Source organism: Syngnathoides biaculeatus, chromosome 9 (assembly GCF_019802595.1).
Source record: "Syngnathoides biaculeatus isolate LvHL_M chromosome 9, ASM1980259v1, whole genome shotgun sequence".
NCBI lineage: Eukaryota > Metazoa > Chordata > Actinopteri > Syngnathiformes > Syngnathidae > Syngnathoides > Syngnathoides biaculeatus.
The window spans coordinates 26,529,624-26,539,916 of NC_084648.1; the positions used below are offsets into that span (position 1 = coordinate 26,529,624).

Consider the following 10,293-nt stretch of genomic DNA (forward strand, 5'->3'; position numbering starts at 1 on the left):
GATTCCCTTGAGAGAGAGGGTCAGACATGTTGATGCACGCTGTACATTTGTAGACAGCAATAACAGAAAGGAGGATGGCGTCGAGGAGAGTGACAACCTCGTCATGGTAAAGAAAAAGTTTACGGATTCCAAATGATACGATGGCACGAGAGAGTGTTAAAGTCACAAACCACTCTGAAGGCCTAATGGGAGTCCATAAAGACTGAGAGATTGACCTTACCTACAAAACTGTCACATATAGGAGGTCCAGCTGTACTGTGCTGGAGCGGAGCCAACGCGCAACAGATTTGCTTCTGTAAAATAGAATTCACAGATTGAGGAATGCACAAAGTTAGCGTATAATGCCCCACATACAGTAGTGTTCAAACTATGGTAAGTTATTTTCTATTTGAGTAAAAGGAGAAAATCAGCCAAATTTATAAGGAGGTATTCTTAACCAGGAGGTATTTTGCATAAAGGCACTGATATATTAATGACCTTAAATCACTACGTAATCATTTGAGATGACTGAGACTACACAAATACAAGAAATGAGAGGCTCACTCAGGTAGACCAGTGAATCTGTTGCAAGCCATGATGTGATCGTACATGAATCAAACATGCTGTTAGAATCAAACGTGTGCCTCTTTTCCTAATGTGCGGAAAAATATTTTGTTTTTGTGTGAATTCTGAGACTTGCATTCATATTTTGCTGTACTGTATTGCATTGGCTTTTGTTGGGGTGGATCGTTGGACATATGGAAATTTCTAGAATATTTGCTAACTCGGAATTTTCCCTGGAAAGAACTAATTCTATTTACAATTATTTCTACATTATCCTCCCCTTTATCCTACATTTGCTCAAATCCTCACATCATCTAATAGATTGCCCTTTCGGCTTTATTCTACATAGTTACACTCTGAGGAAAATATAGCACTAATTACTTGTAATCTTCTGGATCAGAGAACAGGTCTGGAAGAGAAGTCATAACGTCATCATTGTGGTCAACAATATCACTGTCATTACCCTGTTGTGCCAATAGTGGATATATTTCTGCCAATTTTGAATTTGTCGGGGCAAGAGCATTGGTTATGAGTTGGTTAAGTGATGCCTTTATGCAGGGAATACAACAACATCCACACAATGCAAGAATAGCTGCAAACAGCTATAGAAACTAGGACAGAAAACACCAAGTTTTTAGATTTGCCATACTTTTTTTTTTTTCCCACCACTCAGACCAGGCTGATGTGTTTATACCAGAGTACTCCTTCATCTTGTGGTTCAGTGTGCGGAGGCCTTGAATGGCCCTTGTGAGTGACCCATCAGGGGCTGTGATATTTGGAATAAACAACACTGGTCACCGAACATTGAACAGTCGCCACCCTTCTCGGCCAGGAGCATGTCGACCGCTATGCGGTTCTGGAACGTCATGAGTGAGGTTGCAGCTGGTTGTTCCCTTATGGCAATAAAGCCTGCTTCCGTATAATTACCCAGTTTCTGTACATTGTAATGTATGTAGTTGATTCTGTCAACGTTTTGATTCAGTTATCCACAACAAGATGGATTCCCATCCTGCAGCAATCTCGTTAACCAATTTATACTCATCTGGTACGCCGTTGGGATGCCATTTGCATCAATGTATGTTGGATCTCCATCTTTCCAAGAGGACCTTCACCTTCAGGAGAACCCAAGGGAGGTCCAAAGATGGATGCGGCCAAATGTATATCCTCTGCTTTGGATGGAAACACAGTCACAGATAAGAGCAGTGATACCAGTGCACACGTTCCTGCTGGATTTATCAGTGTGTCATACAACTTTTGACCAACACACCATCACCACACATCACTGCATGGGAGCAGTGGGGCAGTTTGCAGATGGATATCATCACATCATCTTTTGCTGAGACTTCCCACCTTAAAATCTGTCCCTGTAAAGCGAACACAGGAGAAATTAGCCAATGCAACATTAGTAGAAAATATCAGTTTCTCATTTACTGCCTTAGTTGTTGGATAAATACTTTTCCATTTCTGACAAGTGGTGTTAGGAGTTGTTTTAGTCATTACCTCCAGGGTACACTGTTAAGGCCCATGCATGTGATGTAACTATGATTTTCCTTGTTCGCTGTATTCTACATTAATAACAACCAGTTTTTTCCCATTTGAAAAAAAAAGTTAATAATAATAATAAAAAATGTTCCTCAGGCTTTTTCAGTTAAAATACTCCCTCCATAGTATACATACTCTTTTGTATGGCATTCTGATTTAAGGTAGCATTAAATTGGTAAATGGTGAGAAGAAAACGGGGGGTTCCTTTAGCATAAGCCCAAAGATGGAATCCCCAACAATTAGACTCTGCCAAGGAATTGAAAAAGTGCTTAACTGATTCATTGGGAGGCACACATGGAGTCCTTCCCTCATGCCTCGGTGACTCCCGCATAGTTGTTTACCAATGTTATTAGAAATTAGGTTGTGTGTCTTTATCTGATGTGTGGTAGGCATAGTTGAGTTAGTATAATTATTGGTTCTGTTGTTATGTATTTTGTCAGCTTTACAGGTGTCCAAAAGTAGCATATGAACGAAAAAATTTTTACGGCTGTCATTATTTAGCCATTTTGAAGTCATGTCGACCAAGTCACCCCTAAATGAGTCAAGTGTCTTTTAAATCTTCACCAGCCTTCAGGTATTTTCAGATACTATAAATCTGCACCCACTGTATGCTGGACTTTGCTCACCTTTCCCTTGGGGTGACTCAGCTGAGATGACCTTTTACAGTGTGTAAGGTGCATCCATGTGTTTCTTTCTGCTATTTTGTCCATGTCATTCAGCTCTTGCTCAGTCTGTGCCAGTGTTCAGGTAAAACTGCATGTACAGTAGATGCTAATTCATAAACAGACATATGGCAGCAATAAAGTTATTAAAGCACAGTAACTTGTTATATATATATATATATATTTTTTTTTCCCCTGATGGTGTAGTGCAGGGATGTCAAACTCATTTCTCTTGCGGGATTCCCTCAGAGGGACATTTTGAGTGAAGGCAGCATGGGATCGATTCCTGCTCAGTGATGGTGTCGACATCTGCACTGCAACTGGCTGGAGACCAGTTCAGAGTGTAGTCTGCCACTGCCCGAAGTTAGCTGGGATTGGCTCCAGCTCTCTCTCCGAATAAATGCAGAAGGGTTGCGTCAGGAAGGGCATCTAGCGTAAAAAAAATAAAAAAGATAGGTACTGCTGCACCACCATGAAAATGGCACAAAAATGGTTTTACACATCAATGCTGATAAATTTCCCAATTTGTTTCCAGTCCTATCAAATTGATGCATGTGAAATTTCCTAGTGACACCCCATTAGAAAACAGTGTTTTTTGTTTTTCAAAAGAAGTTAATGGATACACAGAATCCCTAATTTTTTTTTTTTTTTTTTGCTTTCGTTATCAATTAATAGCACTGGTATTATCTCTGGATCCGTGAAACAACACAGTCTTTTGGATAAGGTTTTTGTATGGAGTTATTCAATTTGTCTTGTTTTTATTTTATTTTATTTATTAATTTATTTATTTTTGGGTGGGACCTTGAGGTACAACTCGAACAGAAAAATGAAAATAACGGGTAGCGTTTTCATCCAACACCCAACAGCAAAATTTAACTGTTTAGTCACCATTATGACAGCAGTCTCACTCCCATGTGTAACCGGACTACACCGATCTTGGCAGTGGGAATGAGAACAGCTATCTTACAAGTGGCCAATAAAAAAAAATAGTTTTGTTTGTGTTAACAATGGTTTCAAAAGCAATAACTTTCTTACTTTCAACAACTGAACTCAAGTACCCTTTTTTGCAATTTTTTAAGCTTTTTGGGGTTGTTAATAACTCCTGAAAAGGACCCACTTGTGTGAGGTTTTTTTTTTTTTCATCATTCGTCTATCTCTCATTGTGTGGAAAATATTGGTAATTTGTATGTTCTCCCAAACAGTGTTTTGAATCGAATGAGACCCTTACGTGCTTGTGATGTATGTATAGTTAAACTAAATCTATCATTGAGTCCAAATTGCCCCTACGTGAGATTGTGAGCGCCGCTGTTTGTCTCCATGTGCCCTGCGATTGACTGGCAACCAGGTCAGGGTGTACCTAGCCTCCTGCCCATTGGCAGCTGGGATAGGCTCCAGCACTCCCCGCAACCCTTGTGAGACAGGAGCAAGAGACGGATGCTGTGGGCGAGATGCTGACGAAATAGGATCAAGAGGCGGTGGCCTGTCGACTAATCCCCTCTTCTGAGCCAGAGCAATGAGAACCGCAAACCTCTGGGCCAAAGTGGTCTGCTGCTCTTTAAGGTGGAGACGGAGGGCAGTAAGTTGTTCGTACTGCTGCACTCAAAGGCGTTTGTGCACCATATCTGAGTATGCTCGGTCCATGTCTGGCTAATTCATTCTGTTACAAGCACAGACAAGGGGTAGAACCCAAATGCAACATCTCTAAGACCAAATGTAGTTTAGCATGGAGGTTTAACTCCAGGCAAAGGTCAATACACATGTAGGCAGTAGACACACCTAACACTAGTAATCAGCAGACCACACAATCATTCACGCCAAGTCTTTTTTGTCTCCAAGTCGAATGTCTTGTGATTCGGATGTTCTTGCCTGCAGTCTCAAACATCTTTAAACCTTTTCTTATCATTTTAATTGTTGTAAAACACTTTCTATTACATTTTTGATTCATAAAAGCTGCTTATAAAGATAAACTTGGTCCCATCCCTTGACATAATTTGGTACAAACATTTTTCAAGCAAAACTGTTAACTTCTGTGAGTGCAAACAATGTAGTTAACATGTGTCTTTTCACACTTGTCTTCAATGCAATTAACCATGAGTTGAACCAGGATTTTGATTGATCTAATCGCCTCGACCTGCCGCCACCAACCCCTACTGCAAAAAAAAAAAAACATGAAACTTGGTTCACTCAAAATTTTCAGTCATCAATTTATGCATTTTAATTGTCTCCTGACCAAATGTCAATAAGCAAGATTGCTTCTTTGAATGTAGAAAAATTACAAATTACGGCCCTACATTTAGAGTAATTGATGGTGTAGTGGTACACAGGCCTGGCTTCGGTGCGACTGACTGGTGACCAATTCAGGGTGCAGTTAGCTTTTGCCCAAAGCTAGCTGGGATAGGCTACAGCTCTCCTGTGACCCTTGTGTGGATAGGCGGCTTGAATGATGAATGGTCCTACATTTCAGGTGATTCCTCGATCACCACCACCTGAGGCCCCAGGCAAAGTTGCACCATCCCCATCCCACTGTAAGTTTATTCAAGTAGTTCCAAACTGCTCCACCTTAGGATGGATGGATATATTAATTCACACATTTTCCAGGCCGCTTATCCTCACGAGGGTAATGGGAGTGCTGGAGTCTATCCCAGCTGTCATTGGGCAAGAGGGGAGGTAAAACATCAACTGGTTCCCAGTTAACCGCATGTAACCCGGTTAAAAATTGGTGCAGGTAAAAGTTCAGTATAATAGAGAAGCAAGTAGAGTATAGGTTTTCTTTATGCAATGTGGTGGAATATCTGTTAAACTGTGTGTGCTGACTTTATTTTCTTTTGGAGGGATTTGTATTTAACTGTGTTTGATTCATTTATGAAAAAGAAATACTTTTGTTTGTCATTTTATTGTTGTAACCATTGTTTAAGAAGGACAGGAAGTGATGTGTTGAGGAGACGCGAGAGAGAGAGAAAGCTGGACGGTGTGACCGGGAGAAGTGATTGAGAACAAGGACAAAGAAAGTGAACGGTGGACAAAATTGGACATCAAAATTTGATCAACGTGTTCGACAAGGACTGTTGAAAGTTCAAGTGGGATAGTCTGTCGTTTGAGTGGACTACTCATATCACGCAGTAACATGGTGGAGTTATCCGTTACCACAGTGGCTAAACGCATGCATGGGACTTGACTTGGGTGCTAGCAACCAGCTAACGCTAGCTAGCAAGGCCTGTGTGTTGGACCACGAGGGAGAAGGCAAGGGCGCTAGCGTCGAGCTAACATGGGTAGCGAGGCCTGTGTTTGGACTTCAAGGAAGAAAGAAAGGACGAGGACCGTGAGGACGCTGGACAGAGGAAAGACCATCTTCACCTTTCTTCACTCCTGCCTGGGGAAGCACTCTGCAGGATAGCGGTGCTGTGGGCGGGCACTGTTAACCTGGGCCACTACCAATCTAGTATGGGATTCTTTAGATCAACACTCATGTTTGTTTGGCATAGTTTTACGCCGGATGCCCTTCCTGACGCAACCCTCTGCATTTATCCAGGCTTGGGACCGGCCTACAGATTGCACTGGCTTGTGCCCCCAAATGGCTGCATTTCGCATATTGTCTAAATATGGCTTGAAACGATTTGGTAAAATGGCCCCAGTCGCTGCACTCACTTTTGAGATGTTTTCTTCCTCAAAAAGAGCTTCAGTCTCAGAAGGGGCATCAGAAAAATCCGAAAATCGCTCCCATTCTTCTGCCATTGTATTTGCCACAGCGTGTTTTCAATGGCATGTGCTCCAGTGTGATGTCTGCAGGTCACCGACAAATATGGCCGCAACTTTGATGCGCAATGTATCGAGTCAGACTGACGCAACTTTGCACTATTATAAACCGCTCCCGGCTCAGTTTTCACGACTGTTATTATCATCAAAGTGATTAATATTATTTGTAGTTTTGATTACAATACTTATTTTAATATTGGATTTTTGTGTCAGTGGCACTTTAAAGTAACTAGTTGTGTGATAGTATATGATGATGTTTGTCTGTCTCTTCAGGTACTGAGACTAATTCCCAGGAATTTGAAGGTCTGGACGGTTGACACAAGGGGGTTGGACAGCGTGAGAGGCAACTGTGGTAAAGGGAAATTATCATTTCTACAGTCATAAGCGTGTTCATCTCCAGGCTGTGTCAGACACACCAAAGGTCCAGCTCCAGAATGGAGCGGGAGATCGACAGGCAGATCGGTGCAGCATCTGCAGTTATTTGGGCTTTGTATCGGCCCTTGGTGGTAAAGAAGGAGCTAAGTCAAAAAATGAAGCTCTCAATTTACTGGTCAATATACATTCCTACCCTCACCTATGGTCACGCGCTGTGGGTCATGACCGAAAGAACAAGATCCCAGATACAAGTGACTGAAATAAGATTCCTCTGTAGGCTGTCCAGCGTCTCCCTCAGAGAATCTCAGTCATCATGGAGGGGTAGCTGCTCCTCTGTATTGAGAGGAGCCAGATGAGGTGGCAGGTACATGGCTGGTGCATCGGCAAGAGTGGGGTCTTTTTGCCATGGCCCCAATCTTTGTCCCCCCACTAAGTTGCCTCCACCTGTCTTCTTCAACTCACAAGTTTCAGGGTGTTGCTCTCTGGTAGGGTGTGCTGGTTGCATCCTGAGGCGAACCCCGTTGGTGGGTGAAGGCTTCTTTCATGGCTGGGATGGTGCAAGCGGTAAGGTCCCTCCATCCTACTTCTTTGGGGCTGGTGTGGGTGTTGCCGAGTCCCTGCCCCACCCTTAAGTGGTGAATGGGTGAGGTTGAATACACCCTTCTTTATTGTGCAAGCCCAGCAACTCCAGCATACTTGTGGTGACTCACAGGCATGTTGGAGAATGTTGATTCACTAACATGTCTTTGTCAATCCACACCCATGGGATTTGGTTGCTTGGTGTGGGGCCACTCCCTAATCACTATAAACCATGATGATTTTGTGAACTTCCAGCATGGAGTTTCCTCTCACTTGCATTCAATCTCTACAGGTGTTTAGGAATTGTAAAGCAACTCCCACCACTAATAAGCACTGCCTGACTCACTACCCCTGCCTTTTCCTGTCCCATCCTGTCCAATTTCCTTCTCATTGCACTGCTTCTTCACATAGTGGAGCGTTAAATTCCAAGTTATCACAATAAACATACGTTGGAACCCGACTCATATGCAACATTTTGGTAGTCCATGTAGTATCATTAAGTTGTCTCTTTTTTCTGTCTGTCCCCTCCCAAATATTACTCTCTGCCTGCATTTTCCAATAAATATTCATCAAGAGTAAAATAACCACAGATGGAGTATATCAAACTCCCCTGTTGCACAGAAAAACTGTACCAGCATAAAATGGTATACGGATCTACATACCAGAACAAAATATTCAACTCTTCAAGTACTACCAAAATGACCAAGAGCAAAATAAAGTACTGTAATCCAATAGGACTACAGTGTTCATCAAATACAAGGCATAAATTTTTATCCTCAAAAGTAGATTTAATATCCTAGTTGGCCACTGAAAACTTTATGCACAGTTTGAACATTTACATTTAGGAAAATAAAAAATGCGGCAATATGATTCAATAAAAATGTCCATCCATCCATTTTCTTAGCCGCTTATCCCAACAAGGGTCACAGGCAGTGCTGGAGCCTATCCCATCTGTCAACGGGCAGGAGGCAGGGTACACCCTGAACTGGTTGCAAGCCAATCGCAGGGCACATTGTGACAAACAGCTGCACTCACAATCACTCCAAGGGGCAATTTAGAGTGTGCAATTAATGTTGCATGTTTTCGGGATGTGGGAGGAAACTGGAGTGCCTGGAGAAAACTCATGCAGGCACGGGATTGAACATGCACATTCCACACAGACGGCTCGGGGGTTCAACCCAGGAGTTCAGAACTGTGACGCCAATGCTTTCCAGCTGCTCCACTGTGCCGTCTCAATAAAAATGTATTCAACATAATATTTAACTAAATAATTAAATATAAAGGCTCCAGCACTCCCTGCGACCCTCGTGAGGATAAGTGGCAAGGGGAATGAATGGATGGATTGAATATAACCGAACTGAGAATAGCTGAGATATTTGTGAAGGGACAAACTTTAAACCAATGCACGCAAATATAGAAATACTAATACATATTATCTGAAACATATGTGAAATAACAGATTATTTAAAAATTGTTATAATAACAGATAATTTAAAAACTGTAATTAATGAATGAATTAATCGTATTTGGAATGTCCTCACAACTAAACAGTACAATACTACAGTCCATTTAAATACAGGTCAGCTTGATACAAATGACTCGGTATACTTTGGCGCGCTCTTGATCTTACATTTGTTTTTTACTTAAACAATACAAAGAGAGAGAAAAATAAATTACTGCTGTTTTCACGTATTGTTATGTTATCCAGTTTTATTTCATATGGTAATACATAATAAAGGGTTAAGAAAAAACGCAATGTAATTTTTTTCCCAATATTGTGAAGGTCGAGTTACGACCATGTTCAACCAAGCAAATGTTCATGATTTTTTTTCGAAAACCGCCATTAAAAAAATGCACAACTGCACGTGTAAGAGAATTTCAGAACATAATACCAGGGAACTCGAGAGTAATGATGGGCACGGCAGTTCTTTTGAGTATAACTGAATCACTCAATCCATCCATTTTCTTTGCCGCTTATCCTCACAAGGGTCACGGGGGTCCTGGAGCCTATCCAAGCTATCATCCAGCAGGAGGCGAGGTTCACCCTGAACTACTTCCCAGCCAATTGCAGGTCACATAAAGACAGACAACAGTCGGAATTAACTCACAGTCACACCTACGGGCAACTCAGAGTCTTGAATTAATGCATGTTTTCAACATAATATTTAAATAAATAATAGGTTAATTGATGTGAGGAAGACATGAAGACAGTAGGTGTTAGAGAGTAAGATACGAGAAGAAGAATTAATGCATGTTTTTGGGATGTGGGAGTGCCCGGTGAAAACCCACGCAGGCACGGGGAGAACATGCCAACTCCGCAGAGGCGGGGCTAGAATTTGAACCCCATCCTTGGGACTGTGAGGCCAACGCTCTGCAGTTGTCTCACCATGCCGCCTTTAGGACTACACAAAAGAAATTAGGCCACTAATACATACCAGTGATGCCAATATATAGCTGCGATCAGTAAAACCATGAAGGAAAATTACAAAAGTCAATGAATCACGTTTTTTAGAAATGAAAACAAACGAGGAGCAATCACAATGGTGCGAATAAAAGTCCATAAAAAATTGAAGACTACAAGCACTTATTATGGAAAGAAAATAAACAATTAAACTCCAAAACCATAAAATACGCAGTTTAAAGGAGCAAGGTTCAATGTTCAATTGATCTTTGCATTGAGTGTAACGGAAGCTTCACATAAGTGTATAAATATCGAAATTGGGCATTAAAAATGTAATTTTCTACATATGACCGATTGTTTCCCATTTTTACTCTGAATGTCTCAAAATGTATATTTTAAAAATTATTTTTTAAAAAATCTTTACACTCCGCCGTCACA

General features: G+C 41.5%; 1 protein-coding gene across 3 annotated transcripts in view; it reads right to left on the minus strand.

The window, feature by feature from the left end:
• Positions 1-1,944, minus strand: part of LOC133505908 (collagen alpha-1(XVII) chain-like) — a 43,810-nt gene extending 41,866 nt beyond the window's left edge. For all 3 annotated transcript variants that reach the window (XM_061829449.1, XM_061829448.1, XM_061829447.1), the window contains exons 1-2: positions 1,811-1,944; positions 221-1,709 (exon numbers count right to left, since the gene is read on the minus strand). The gene's annotated coding sequence lies outside the window, so the exon portion shown is untranslated. The remainder of the gene's footprint in view (positions 1-220; positions 1,710-1,810) is intronic.
• Between the last annotated feature and the right edge of the window lie 8,349 nt (positions 1,945-10,293).